The 16,200-nt window shown below is 43.7% G+C and overlaps 1 protein-coding gene across 1 annotated transcript in view; it reads left to right on the forward strand.

Annotated features, from left to right (window-relative positions):
• Positions 1–16,200, forward strand: part of SLC2A2 (solute carrier family 2 member 2) — a 110,978-nt gene that overhangs the window by 62,106 nt on the left and 32,672 nt on the right. The window lies entirely within an intron of this gene.

Consider the following 16,200-nt stretch of genomic DNA (forward strand, 5'->3'; position numbering starts at 1 on the left):
CCCAATGGCAGACATTGGGTAAACGGATGGTGAGGCATTTTGGATTTTTTTGTTTTTGCTCCCCCACAGAAATAAGCTACCAGCAGAAGAGCACGACAGCAAATTATTTCCATCTCACTATTGAGAATACATGCATGTTGGCTGAGCTATGCGTCCATCTGATGGGCAATAGCTATCTATGGGGCATGGCCACCTCAGGATGAATGAATACATATAATTATAAGGACAGCATATAGAAAAGTATACAGTTTTTGTTGCAAAACTCAGAATTCAGAAAAATAATTCTCACATTGTGGGAGAATTAACTGTTTTGCTTGGGACATAGGCCTGCTGCTATTGTATATCTCAAGTCGTAGCTTGGTGATCCTTGCTTCTAGTGACATGTCTGACTTGATTTGTTCTAGAATTGATTTGCTTGTTCTTCTTACCATCCATGGTATTGATAACATCCTTCTCCATCACCACATTTGGAAGGTGTCGAGTTTTTGCTAATAGAGGCATGCATTGGTCACTTTTCTGGAGGAAGACTTTGTATTACAACACTTTAGTAGTCTGCTGATGGGCTCAGAGGGCAATTTCATGAAATTGATTTTGCTGATCTAAAATTGGATTAATATTGTTGACCATGTAAGTTAATCTAATATTTAGTTTGGTTATGGACAATCCAAAGCTTCATGCAGACAACAAAGTTGTGTAACATGGAGTCAGTACAGCACATGTCCCGATTATTGTGTTTTTCTGCTTTGATATAATAATAATGAAGGCTGCAGTCAATCAGCAGCTACTGATTGTCTGCAGCAGCCATGTGACATTGTTTATATAATGAGACATAGGGCTAAGAGTAGAGAAAGGTTGATGGACAGGTAAGTATACAGTTTTTTTTAATTTATCCAGCATACTTGGTCAATTAAAACTGGTCCTGCAGTGGAAAACCCCTTTAAGGTAATCTTTATGACGATTGGTAAATGTGCTGATCAGGAAAATGTGTCTGAAACTGAACAGCAAAAAAATGAAGGAAATCATGTTGGTGAAGTACTCGGCTTGAAGCCTAAACAGTTGATTCATTCAGCAACTTGTTACTTGCAATGAATCTTTCTTGAACTCTTGACTTTGCTGGGATACAGAATCCTTTAACATTGGTTAAAAGTTAACAAAGATAAGATACAAAGAGGCAATGCTAGAAAACAAGCCATTACCTAGCTGAACAAATATATTGATTTACTGCAGCTAGATGTGTAGTCCTAGTCATGACATACTTTGTTTTGCGACCATGACATTACCATGTGCAGACCTAAAGACCCCTTCACATTAAGCGACGCTGCAGCGATACCGACAACGATCCGGATCGCTGCAGCGTCGCTGTTTGGTCGCTGGAGAGCTGTCACACAGACAGCTCTCCAGCGACCAACTATGCTGGTAACCAGGGTAAACATCGGGTTACTAAGCGCAGGGCCGCGCTTAGTAACCCGATGTTTACCCTGGTTACCATCCTAAAAGTAAAAAAAACTGACCGACGCTCACAGCCAGTACAGGAGGAGTGCAGAGCACAGAGCGCCGGGGACAGACAGCGGTAGGTAAGTATGTAGTGTTTGTTTTTTTTACTTTTAGGATGGTAACCAGGGTAAACATCGGGTTACTAAGCGCGGCCCTGCGCTTAGTAACCCGATGTTTACCCTGGTTACCAGTGAAGACATCGCTGGATCGGTGTCACACACGCCGATCCAGCGATGTCCGCGGGAGATCCAGCGACGAAATAAAGTTCTGGACTTTCTTCAGCGACCAACGATCTCCCAGCAGGGGCCTGATCGTTGGTCGCTGTCACACATAACGATTTCCTTAACGATATCGTTGCTACGTCACAAAAAGCAACGATATCGCTAACGATATCGTTATGTGTGAAGGTACCTTAATGTTTATACATTTCTTTGATCAGTCATCTAAACAATGTAGTGTACTGGGAACAGTACACCACTGGCGCCAGACCACGTGGTCACTATGGGGTCCATTAGCCGGTGGTAGCATTATGGAAGCATCATATCATATTTGAGGCACAGTGGCATCCTCATAATATATGGGTGGCACTGTGGGGACATCTTACTGTATTGGAGGGTACTGTGGAGGGCATCATCCTGTATTGAGACCACTGTGGGTACACTGTACCCTACTAAGTGTATTGTGAAGCTACAATTATTGGGAAGCTACTGTTCTGAGTAAAATAGACAGGGAAGTCATATTGTTTAGCATAGGTCCAAACAAATAGGATTTTGTTTGAGCAGTCTAAGACAAGGCCATGTCTAGTTCCTGACCAGGCACAGTTTTTTTTTTCGTACATGCAATTTATTAGAGAAATGTAAAAATCTTTCTCTTTTGGATATTCTGCATCTTGTTTGTGATCTGCGAGGCTTCATATTGATGCCACTGTGATAGTCTTATCTTTTTTTTTGCTGAGATCAAGCAATATACCAGTGGTCCCCAACTCCAGGCCTCGAGGGCCGCCAACAGTGCAGGTTTTCAGGATTTCCTTAGTATTGCACAGGGGTTGGAATCATCACCTGTGCAGATGATCACATTACCACCGATGCAATACTAAAGAAATCCTGAAAACCTGCATTGTTGGCGGCCCTCGAGGCCTGGAGTTGGGGACCCCTGCAATATACCATAGATGGAAAAATAAGGGAAATAAGTGTCTGCTTTTGCCATTTTTTATGACCACATAAGAACCACTAAAATACCTTAAAAATGTGTTCCTTATTCTATACAAATTATTTTTATATTTCGGACATGTTTGTTTAATTTCTGGGGCGGGGCTAGAACGTAGTTTGGATTGCCAGTATATAGCATTGTGGGTTATAGATAATGTAGTGCCAAAGAATGTATAATTGGTGAAGAAAGGTTGAATTTGATGGACTCCAGTCTTTTTTCAACCTATGTAACCATAGACAGCCCATGAACAATAGAAATTACAGGTTTAAAAAAATAATATTTTTTTAAAATATTTTGCAGTGTTAATGATATGCTTGTGATATAAACTGGGCTGGACCAGGAATATAAGCAGTCTTGACACATCGACCCCACCAGCCCATATACAATATAGCCTTTCCCTGATCCAGAAAATAAAGTGCAACATTTCCATGCCATATTGTTCTTTGTCACACCGCCCACCACTCGGCTAAAAAGGTTGTCTGGCAACTCTGAATTAGGAGATAAGCAGCACTAATGACGTCATATCTACACATACCTGTTAAGGAGTGTGCAGGAATAGTTTACCTGTCCTTTTCCTCAGAATAGGACATGCCTATTGTTCACGTGTACTTGTAGGTATAAACATGACATTACCAGCATCACTCACCTTTCGATGCATAAGTGGGCAACCTTTATAGGCTGCATTCACACATTGCAGTGTTTTTTGAACTTTTTGAAAATTGTGGCGCTACAGGGTGGCGCTCATAGCAATCTGGAATCAACAACCATAGAGGTCTCAAGAAGACCTTTGGTTGTAATGCCGACGCACCAATGACCCCCGATCACGTGAATGGAGTCACCGGTGCCTGCATTTCCGCCCGGATGTCCGGAAGTGCTTGTTAAATGCCGCTGTCAGAGTTTGACAGCGGCATTTAACTAGTTATTAGGCATGGGCAGATCGCAATTCCGCCCGCGTTTATTGCGGGCACATGTCAGCTGTTAAAAATGTATTTGCTGTATTCTTTAAACTTGTTCAAGACCCTTAGGAATTGATTGTTTCCTTTCCTTAATGATGGCCAGAAAATTCTCAACCGATGGCTGGAGAATCCCTTCCCTCCTTCTCTTCTGTTAAAATTGTGTTAGAGCGTTTTTTTCTATAAGTTCATTTAAATATTTGCCTGACCGCACAAAGTAAATTTTTTCTTCCACAAGGAGAATACAGTTAAGTCCATATATATTTGGACGCAGACAACATTTTTCTAATTTTGGTTATAGACATTGCCACAATGAATTTTAAACAAAACAATTCAGATGCAGTTGAAGTTCAGACTTTCAGCTTTCATTTGAGGGTATCCACATTAAAATTGGATGAAGGGTTTAGGAGTTTCCTTAACATGTGCCACCCTGTTTTTAAAGGGACCAAAAGTAATTGGACAATTGACTCCAAGGCTATTTCATGGACAGGTGTGGGCAATCCCTTTGTTTTGTCATTCTCAATTAAGCAGATAAAAGGCCTGGAGTTGATTTGAGGTGTGGTGCTTGCGTTTGGAAGGTTTTGCTGTGAAGTAAACATGCGGTTAAAGGAGCTCTCCATGCAGGTGAAACAAGCCATCCTCAAGCTGCGGAAACAGAAAAAAACCCATCCAAGAAATTGCTACAATATTAGAAGTGGCAAAATCTACAGTTTGGTACATCCTGAGAAAGAAAGAAAGCACTGGTGAACTCATCAATGCAAAAAGACCTGGGCGCCCACGGAAGACAACAGTGGTGGATGATCGCAGAATAATCTCCATGGTGAAGAGAAACCCCTTCACAACAGCCAACCAAGTGAACAACACTCTCCAGGAGGTAGGCGTATCAATATCCAAATCTACCATAAAGAGAAGACTGCATGAAAGTAATTACAGAGGGTTCACTGCACGGTGCAAGCCACTCATAAGCATCAAGAATAAAAAGGCTAGACTGGACTTTGCTAAAAAACCTCTAAAAAAGCCAGCACGGTTCTGGAAGAACATTCTTTGGACAGATGAAACCAAGATCAACCTCTACCAGAATGATGGAAAGAGAAAAGTATGGTGAAGGCGTGGTACAGCTCATGATCCAAAGCATACCACATCATCTGTAAAACACGGCGGAGGCAGTGTGATGGTTTGGGCATGCATGGCTGCCAGTGGCACTGGGTCACTAGTGTTTATTGATGATGTGACACAGGACAGAAGCAGCCGAATGAATTCTGAGGTATTCAGAGCCGCCATACTGTGTGCTCAGATCCAGCCAAATGCAGCAAAAAACTGATTGGTCGTCATTTCATACTACAGATGGACAATGACCCAAAACATAAAACCAGAGCAACCCAGGAGTTTAATAAAGCAAAGAAGTGGAATATTCTTGAATGGCCAAGTCAGTCACCTGATCTCAACCCAATTGAGCATGCATTTCACTTGTTAAAGACTAAACGTCAGACAGAAAGGCCCACAAACAAACAGCAACTGAAAACCACCACAGTGAAGGCCTGGCAGAGCATCAAAAAGGAGGAAACACAGCATCTGGTGATGTCCGTGAGTTCAAGACTTCAGGCAGTCATTGCCAACAAAGGGTTTTCAACCAAGTACTAGAAATGAACATTTTATTTAAAATTATCGAATCTGTCCAATTACTTTTGGTCCCTTTAAAAACAGGGTGGCACATGTTAAGGAGCTGAAACTCCTAATCCCTTCATCCAATTTTAATGTGGATACCTATACAGAAACCATGCCCTATTATAGGGGCAATGATAGCTCACACCAATAGTCCCCCAAAGCATCTAGATACAAATAATACTACTCAACATCCCCCATAAAACATGGGAAAATTAGAGGCAACAGCCAGAAAATGAACATACACTGTAAAATTTAATAATTTATTACATATACACAAGTAAAAAATAACAAAGGGAATATCACAAAAAACATCCGAGGACAGTACAAAAAAAATCACACATCAGGTATAAATACACATATGTAATAGTCAGCAATATTTAAAGCACCCAGCTAACCTATTCTCTATATGTACACAATACAAAAAATATAGAAACTGCTCAATACCAGAATCCTATTTGTAAAGTGGGAATGCATATGTGCAAAGAAAGGCAAGCAAGTATGTGTGTAAATGCCCACAACTCCAGATGGAAACTGCTCTGTGTCAGGATCCTAGTTGTAAAGTGGCAATGCTTGTGCAAAATGAATACCTACGTCAGCCTAAATCAGGTTAATAATGTTATAGCATGCTACTTACATGTGATCTTAAACCTCGTGTGTACTGCCTCGGGCACCCCGACAGCGCCGTTTCGCCATGTAGCTTCGTCAACAAAAAATATGCAAAAAGTATGCAAAAATGGTTTCTAATGGTCACCACAATGGGCAGCTTTTACACCAGTATCACAGTACCATATGAGTTTAAAGAGATCTTTGTGGCGTACTAGCAGGAAATTGCAGTGAAAGAGTAGAGAAGCAAATAAATAAAGAGGGCAAAAGAAAAAAAAAGCCCAGTCCTTACCCTAGTATATCCTAACTTCCATGGTCCAAAGATTTAGAAGCAGAGAATAGTTATTCTTCCCTGAGGAAGCCGCTCCTTCTGCGGCGATACGTGTGGGATTCTATCCCACACCTCCTGTCCTCCATTATCAATGTTGGCTCCGCTTCTAAATCTTTGGACTATGGAAGTTAGGATATACTAGCGTAAGGACTGGGCATTTTGTTTTTACCCCTCAGCAAAATATCCCCCGTACACACTGCCCCTCTGAAAAATATCCCTCACATAAACACACACTGCCGCTCTGAAAAAATCCCCCCCCCCCCCACACATACACTGCCCCTCTGCAAAATATCCCCCCTACACACTGTGATACAGTGACCCCTGTTACAGGTAGGGGTCGCGGCATGGTCATCCTGGAATACGCATGGAGACGTATTGAGGCCATAGGAACGCATGGCAATCGCAGGCATTACTGTGGTGATGAGTCAGAGTCCGGCATTATTGTTAATGGCCGGTATGTATGTCGCAGAGGAAGATACTCTGCATTGTCAGCCTGAGGTAAGGATGTTCTGGGACCTGTAGTCCCACAAGTAACTGTGTTGTGTGTGTATAATTATGAAGGGAGGCTGGCAGGGCATCATTGGACTGTAGCCAGGAGCAGCAAAGTTTCTGCTATGCAGGACATGCTATACAGTGGATAGCTCGGTCGGTGAACTGACACATCACTGTCCCTTCTGGTTAGATGGGGAAATTGTGATGGAGCTGATAGACCCTGGGTGTAGAGTGTCTTTGGTGAGGATCCCTCCTGAATGTTTGGTGTCACCTGGAATGGGGACGAGAGTGACTGGCTCCGGTGGGGACGTTAAAGGATGTTTGACAGCCTACCTCTACATTGACTAAGGGGTCCACGTATCAGGAAGTGATGGTAGTCCCGGACTTACTATACAGGATGGTAATAGGGCGAGACTTGGAAACCCTGTGGGATTGGTGGATAAAAGGGAAAGTCTCAGTAGAAATAATGTGTATGGGATGCAGTAATGTGGAGAATGCGCTCCCTATAATTGTCAGTCCTAAGTTAGGCGTGACCAAAGAAAATGGTGGACTGCCCCAACTTACAGACATGATGTCACCTGATGTGTGCCACAATATGACTGTTAGTGATGTGGTAGATAAAACGTGTGGAGCTGACACACGGTTAGAAAGGAACTGGAAGGTTCACCATGTTGGGGGGTGTGACACAGTCATTGCCAGTAGCAACCGCCAGGGCTAAGTACGATGTTGTGCTGACAGAAAGACTGACACCGAGGAATGACAGCGCTCCACAAGGTGAAGTGAGAATGGCAGGGGCAGCCTTACCAGAAAATGACTTGTTTAAGTGGGGACTGTTGGTTCCAGGATGACTGATTGGGTGGTGGTGACTCCCATTCAGATGATGACACCAGTGGAAAAGAGTGCAGTAAGGATGTCACTGCTGAGACCCAAGAGAGGGCTGAAGGTGACAGTGCTGAGTCCAAGGGTGCAGAGGTGGAGGAAGCCGCCAAAGGCGTGGGGCCTGACGCAGATACCTTCTCGAGTGATGGAAACTCAACCCAACCAGAGGATGGGAGAAGCAAGTAAAGGAGGATCCAGGAGGCAGTAGAAACCCAGTTGAAGCAAGAGGAGCTTCGGAGACAGGCTGCTGAGTGCCGAGTGGGTGCCTTGGAGAAAGAGGTGGCAGAGCTCAGAGGTCACCTGTTAAAGTGGCAAACTGTGACCGAGGCCTTAAAGGAAGACATGGAAGTGCTCAGAGAAGCACTAAAAGGCCCTCTACAAGAGATAGAGGTGGTGGTCGCAGACTTACTGTGCCGGTACCAGAGTGGTAACGAGGTGAAGCTGCTAATGCCCATCCTGACCAGGGGTCTGGAAGAGGGTAAAGCTGAAGAAGAGTGTGCTCTAAGAGCGGAACAAGACAGTCACCCGATGGGGGCAGAGGTCTTGATGAAAAGGGCCATGGCAAAGCAGGAGCCGTCCATCCTTGAAGAGAGTGAGACCCCGCTTTTCAAGAGCATAATAGAGGTACCCAAAGACATGCGAGAGGCGTGTGCCAGTAAGGGTGTGCATGAGGCCTTTATAAAGGCAATAGAGGCGTGTAGTGTACACTGAGCGCCTGAGACTCAGCAATTGGTCATACTGTCGACTAGGGTAGTCACAGTGAAGGGGATGGCGGTCCTGAGTGACATGCACCTACACTGCCTGCGTGCAAAACAGAGGATCATACTGAAAAATAATGAAGCCGCTCGACATTTGGAGCGTGAAGGGAGAGCTCAAAGTCATCTGTGCTTTGTGAAAGACACAGTCCAATTACCCAAAGTTCTGGTGGCGAAAGTCATTGGGAGACTTGGGAGAGTGATGCAGGAGATGGTGGAAAAATCCGGTGTGAAGAGACTAAGGATACTGGCTGATGACGAGGTCCAGGTCATGGGTGAAGATGGGATGGTTCCATTCCTTGCTGCTGGATCCAGAGAGAGTCTTGAGAATATCCGCCTACTCCTGTAATATCGCATGGCATACCTAAGAGAGGTAGAGCAGCTGAGACTTGAATGACTGCAAGTTAATAAACAGCTGCTGGAAAGGCGAAGAAGATGACGGCCACTTTCGACCCGAAATGTGGACAAATAAAGTGTTGGAAGTACCCAGGCTGATGAAAGAAGTAGTGTCGCCTCAGTTAACTTAAGGCTGAGTGACATAGGTGGGAGATCTTGTAGCAAAAATAGTGACAAAGGGTCAAACTCTGACCAGACAGTAGCCTTGAGTGTAAGTGGGTCTCATGACCGCACCAACCGTGGGTGGCGGCCTTGAAGAAAGGTCGGGTAAAGAGACAGACTGGAAAAATGTGGTGACCAAAGGTCTGTTGACACACACAGATGGTGACTTGAGGGCCAAAACTCAAGACTTGCAGGTTGACCGCTGGGTGTGGGAAAACCCTAACAAGGGTATGATGATGAGGGATGCTCAAACCCGACTGAGAGGGCTCTCTCGACTGGTAGGGTAAGGTGACTTGAATACCCAGTCTCGAGATCCCTGGTGTGTGACAAATGTTCAACCCCACAGGTTTGAACACAGGGTGGGATATGTGATGCAGTGACCCCTGTTACAGATAGGGGGCGCTGCATGGTCATCCCAGAATACGCATGGAGGCGTATTGAGGCCATAGGATTGCATGGCAATCGCAGGCATAACTGTGGTGATGAGTAAAAGTACAACATTATTGTGAATGGCCGGTATGTGTGTCACAGAGGAAGATACTCTGCACTGTCAGCCTGAGGTAAGGATGTTCTGGGACTTGTAGTCCCACAAGTAACTGTGTTGTGTTTGTATAATTATAAAGGGAGGCTGGCAGGGCTAGTTATGAGAGATGGGCGGGTCAAACTAGCCACACACACACACTCCCATCTAGGAGAGTGGTTACAGCTTGATAATGTGTCCAGGGTGTGGTTCACATGTTCCTGTATGGTCTCTGAGTAAGGTCCTGGAAGCTATGTGTTGGGAGTGCCGTCTCCCTGAAGAGCACGTAGTGGGGCTTTAGACCTGGTGGCCTGGGGTATTGGACTAATGTCTTGAATAGAACCTGGACAGGCCACATGCCTCTGTGTTGGATGGTCCCAGGTGGGATGGACGTCCTGAAGAGCACAGTGTAATTTTGGTCCTGGACGGTCTGTGTTGGAAGCTCCTGTGAGTGGAGTCTTACTGGAGCACCTGAGAGACCATGGACCTGGACAGTCTGTGTTGGGGAAGCTATTGTCCATTGGTGGGTCTGGACTGACTAAAGGTACCGTCACACTAAACGATATCGCTAGCGATCCGTGACGTCACCGCTCTGCTTTCCGGCCGCTGGGCTTACACAGGGCAGAGAAGCAGAGCGCCGAGGGACAGACAGCGGAAGGTAAGTATGAAGTGTTTTTTTTTTTTTTACTTTTACGCTGGTAACCAGAAACAGCTAACATAGAAAAAACTCAGAAAAAATACATACCATGAGATACGGCCTTCCCAAAACCCTGTCTGATGACAAATGCACACTTAGCAGGATGCAGCAGGCCTCCACTGATAAAGGCTAGGGGCGGCACAGGTGCAAACTACTTGATAAAAACAGCCACCCCAACCAAACATTGCAGGGGTTGGCTGCCTAGCAGAAAAAATGCACATTGATATAACTCACATAGGACGCCAGTCACACTGATAAGTGTAGTGCACAGTGTCTGTATGCAACCTATTGATGACGCCCCTTGTATTAACAGGCGGGCTGCCCAGCACTAAAAAAATGCAGCACACAGTGACAGACGCCCCAGAAAAACCTAACCAACATAAAGAGGCCTGGCGACATCCTGCAAAAAAGGATATGATAAAGTGCAAAAAAATGCATGCATATGATAAATGCATACACTATATGGGGTATTGGTTTAATATTTTGGCCAAAATAAAGTAAGCCTGCAACCCAACGGCAAGGGTTTTTCCTAGGGGCAGTAGACGAATCTGAATCCGAGACGCTAGGCTCCCTTCTCTTGGAAGGCTCCCTTTGGGATAAGGATTTTAAAGGGACACTGTCACCTGAATTTGGAGGGAACAATCTTCAGCCATGGAGGCGGGGTTTTTGGGTGTTTGATTCACCCTTTCCTTACCCGCTGGCTGCAATATTGAAGTTCATTCTCTGTCCTCCATAGTACACGCCTGCGCAAGACGTCACCGCTCTGCTTTACGGCTGGCCGGCGCTCACAGCCAGTGCAGGAAAGCACAGCGCCGGGGGACAGACACCGGAATGTAAGTATGTAGTGTTTGTTTTTTTTTAACGTTTACGCTGGTAACCAGGGTAAACATCGGGTTACTAAGCGCGGCCCTGCGCTTAGTAACCCGATGTTTACCCTGGTTACCGGCATCGTTGGTCGCTGGAGAGCTGTCTGTGTGACAGCTCTCCAGCGACCAAACAGCAACGCTGCAACGGTCCGGATCGTTGTCGGTATCGCTGCAGCGTCGCTCAGTGTGACGGTACCTTAAGGTATGCCTGCCAGGCAGGTTGATGATTCCCATGAGGAAGCTTTCCCAGAAGATAGGACTGACAAGGAGTCAGCGTGGGGAGCAGAGCTCCTGGAAGGTAACCCCGAACAAGGGGATTGTCATAATCTGTGATATACGGCATAGAAATGTATTTGCCATATGAACTGTGTGGTCACCCACCGCAACTGGTCAGATAAGGATCAGCATGTTTAGTGATTATGTGTAAGCCGGTGATGTGTAACCTGGCTTAAGGTGTGGTTTATGAAGTTTAAATAAACCGTGTGGACTGATTTATGTGAGAAAACTGTGCTTGAGTGCTTGAATCCCGTGCCAAGCGAGCATTATCCAAATACGCTAGTGAGCGCAATCTCACAACATACACACTGCCCCTCTGCAAAATATCCACACACACAGACACATACACAACTCTTCTGCAAAATATTCCCCCATACACACTGCCCCTCTGCAAAATATCCCCCCACACATACACTGCCCCTCTGATTAAAGTAACCCCATCCCCACACACTGCATCTAGCAAAACTGTGTCACCTTTCACAATTGACCCCCACACATAAACAATGACAAAGCATTTGCAATCTTTGGCTCCTCCTGAAGCGCCTATCACTGCCCACGCTGTCTCTGCTCCTCTGTGCTGGCAGCAGTGTAATGACATCAGCAGGGTGCTGCCCTTATCACACCGCTGCATGTCAGGGTGGGGGCTGATGAGCGCTGCTGTGCTCTGCCTCTGCCCCGACACCACAGTGTTCAAATGCAGTCACGTCTGCCAAGTGGGCATCTGGCCAGTAGGGCAGACTTTCAGGCCGGGCCTGATATAAACTAATATATTTGTTAGTTGTTTACTGCATATTCTCCACAATAATATGAGATTAACCATAATCACTGAATTGATGCTACGTGGTCATGCATGGAACAGTAATTTAACTGTTTAATTACCATTAAGAAACAGACAGTTCATTCCTGTTTTTGCTTCCCCACATCCTGCTCCACTGGAGCAATATATTTTCTTCATTTATCAGTTGAGTAAAAAAATTTGAAAGGTCATAACCTTAGAGGACAGACAAAAATAGACTAAGTAAATAGCTAAATATTTAAAGAGTAATCCTGACAGTTCATAATGGTTAAGCTTCACCATAAACATAGATATTAACCCCTTCACTACCTTGGGATTTTATGTTTTTGCGCTTTCGTTCTTTGCTCCCCTTCTTCCCAGAACTATAACTTTATTTTTCCATTCATATGAGGGCTTGATTTTTCCTGGACGAGTTTTACTTTTGACCGACACCTTTGATTTTACCATATAGTCTACTGGAAAACGGGAGAAAAATTGCGTTGAAACTGCTATTCCACTATTCCACCTTGCTTGCTAGGCAGTTCTGTCAACAAGTATGTAAACATATGACCCAGACCCATTCCCTTGCTCTCAGGATGGGTAACACTCAAATCAATATCTAAACATCCTGATCAACCACGCAATTATTAAACTGCACGAAAATCAAAAAGAGTGTTGTTGTTTTTTTTATAAAAAAGATATAACTTTATTGCTACAAGACAATACACACATTAAATTAAAATAATGCCTCAAAACCGGAAAGACAAATATCTAACGGCAGGACAGCTTTAAATGCAGATTCAAATAATAGCAGGTGCGTATTACGCTACATCATGAACACCTCCTGATTTGTAAAGTTTGGTGATAGGGATGTTTTCTCTGCATGCTCTATTAAATCTTCAAAGTTTTTTTAGCATGAGAATTCAAAATACCTAGTAGACATAAATTAACAGCCCATATATTTTGTACCCAGCTTGCTAATATCCCATACCAATACATAAAACATGCAACAAAGCCAAAATCAATTGGTACTCAGACCCATTTGTGTGTCCAATCTCATTAAAGAATCATACCTACAGTCACAGTGCTAAACAAGACATCAGCTGTATTAGCTATTGCACATTATCCTGAAGACGTTGTATCCAAAATGTGCGATCAGAGTAAATACTCACACCGCCACTGCATTATATGCAACAGGACACCGTGCAAACTTTCATAAGTCTCCACAATCTAATATATAAAGCTGAATGTGTGTGTGTGTGTGTGTGTGTGTGTGTGTGTGTGTGTGTGTATACACCAACCTCGTCACATAAAAATCGAAACACAAAAGTCGCCGCTCAAAACTCGCCAAGCGCAAAACTCACCACATGCAAAACTAGGCTCACATAAAACTAGCCACACATGGAAAACTCGCCACACGCAAAACTTGCACACACAGAAAAATTGCCACATGCACAAAAGTTGCAACACATGCAAAAGTTGCCTCACACAAAACTTGCACATACTCAAAACGCACCACACATAAAACTCGCCACGTGCAAAACTCGCCATGCGTAAAACTTGCTGCACACAACTTGCTACACTAACTTGTCACATGCAACTCGACACACAAAAAGTTGCTACACGCATGTCGCCACACAAAACTCATCTCACAAAAGTCGCTACATGCATGTCGCCACACGCAACTCAACACACATAACTTGACACATGAAACTCGCCCTAAAACACACACAAGTCTGGTATTATCCTTCAAAAATAAAAATCTGATTAATAAGCAGACAAACTACAAGAGCAACTAATGTACCATATAGGAAATACGGCAGCTGTCAGTCACATGACCTGTCTGTTATGTGTATGTGTGAGCTAATATATACTGCCAGGGGGGAGGGCTTCCTGTTGGCTGAGGATTTATCAGGCTTCCAATTTTGCTTACAAATACTGAGGTAAAAATACTGACCAAATAATGTGTGAACGCGGTTTAATACAGGAGGAGATGACACACAGATATATACTATATACAGGAGGAGATGACACATAGGTATATACTATATACAGGAGAGATGACACAGGTATATACTATATACAGGAGGAGATGACACACAGGTATATACTATATACAGGAGGAGATGACTTACAGGTATATACTATATACAGGAGGAGATGACACACGTATATACTATATACAGGAGAAGATGACATACAGGTATATACTATATACAGGAGGAGATAACACACAGGTATATACTATATACAGGAGGAGATGACACACAGGTATATACTATATACAGGGGAGATGACACACAGGTATATACTATATACAGGAGGAGATGACATACAGGTATATACTATATACAGGAGGAGATGACAACCTGGTATATAATAATAATAATAATAATAAATAATCTTTATTTTTATATAGCGCTAACATATTCCGCAGCGCTTTACAGGTTGCACACATTATCAACACTGTCCCCGTTGGGGCTCACAATCTAAATATATATACTATATACAGGAGGAGATGACATACAGGTATATACTATATACAGGAGGAGATGACAACCTGGTATATACTATGTACAGGGGAGATGACATACAGGTACATACTATATACAGGGGCGATGACACACAGGTATATACTATATACAGTGGAGATGACACACAGGTATATACTATATACAGGAGGAGATGACATACAGGTATATACTATATACAGGAGGAGATGACACACAGGTATATACTATATACAGGAGCAGATGATACACAGGTATATACTATATACAGGAAGAGATGACTTACAGGTCCATACTATATACAGGAGGAGATGACACATGAATATACTATACACACGAGGAGATGACATACAGGTATATACTATATAAAAGAGGAGATGACACATAGGTATATAGAGGAGATGACATACAGCAGGTATATACTATATACAGGGGAGATGACATACAGGTATATACTATATACAGGAGATGACATGCAGGTATATATATATATAGGAGGAGATGACATACAGGTATATAGTATATACAGAAGAGATGACATACAGGTATATACTTTATACAGGAGGAGATGACACATGGGTATATACAATTTACAGGAGGAGATGACATACAGCAGGTATATACTATTTACAGGGGAGATGATATACAGGTATATACTATATACAAGAGAAGACATACAGGTGTATACTATATATAAGGGAGATGACAAACATGTATATACTGAGGTGAAAATGAGGGGTGTGAGGTGAAAATGAAAAGGTGTGAGTGCAAAATGAGAGCTGTGAAGGAAAATAGTGGAGTGATCGGAAAATGACAGATGTGAGGTCGAAATGACAAGTGTTAGGGGGGAATGAGAGGAGTGAGGGGGAAAATGAGAGGTGTAAGGGAGAAAATGAGAGGCATGATGGGAAAATAAGAGAAGTGAGGTGCTATAACTAACCACAGATATTTACTATGCCCAGGCAGCGCTGGGCTCTTCAGCTAGTTAGATATAAAAACTGGACAGGATTTAAACACAGCAAAAAATACTGCCTACACAAATGCTACTTTGTTGAACACAGATGGAGTGAAGCCTATACAGTCAAAGTACCCACTCCCACTGCAAATGCATTGAATGAGACAGGACACCATGCAATCATCCATAAATGTCGTGGATAAAATATCAAGACTAAGACTAAACTTGAATGCAGCCAACACTACTGCTCCCACAATTACAACTCTGTCAAATACCAATGGCTGTGAAATCTGAATGTATACATGTTACCTGAATACGAGGTGCTCCCTGCTCGCAGCCACACATGGCACGCCGATCCCTGCCAAACCCCGACGCGCGTTTTGCGACAGCTTCCTCTTGGGGGCGTGTCTATAGTGAGGCATCATAGAGTATTTAAATAGCCATAAACCAATCATATTGCAGAGGGGCGGAGCTTGTCGTCGCTGTTTCACTAAGCCAAAACGCCGCCCACTGAAGCGTCTTACAGTATTCAAATAGCCACCAGCCAATCACATAGCAGTGGGGCGGAGCTTGTGGTCACTGTTTCACTAAACCAAAACGCCGCCCACTGAAGCGTCATATAGTATTTAAATAGCCATAAGCCAATCACATCGCAGAGGGGC

This window comes from Ranitomeya imitator, chromosome 5, assembly GCF_032444005.1.
Source record: "Ranitomeya imitator isolate aRanImi1 chromosome 5, aRanImi1.pri, whole genome shotgun sequence".
Taxonomy (NCBI): Eukaryota; Metazoa; Chordata; class Amphibia; order Anura; family Dendrobatidae; genus Ranitomeya; species Ranitomeya imitator.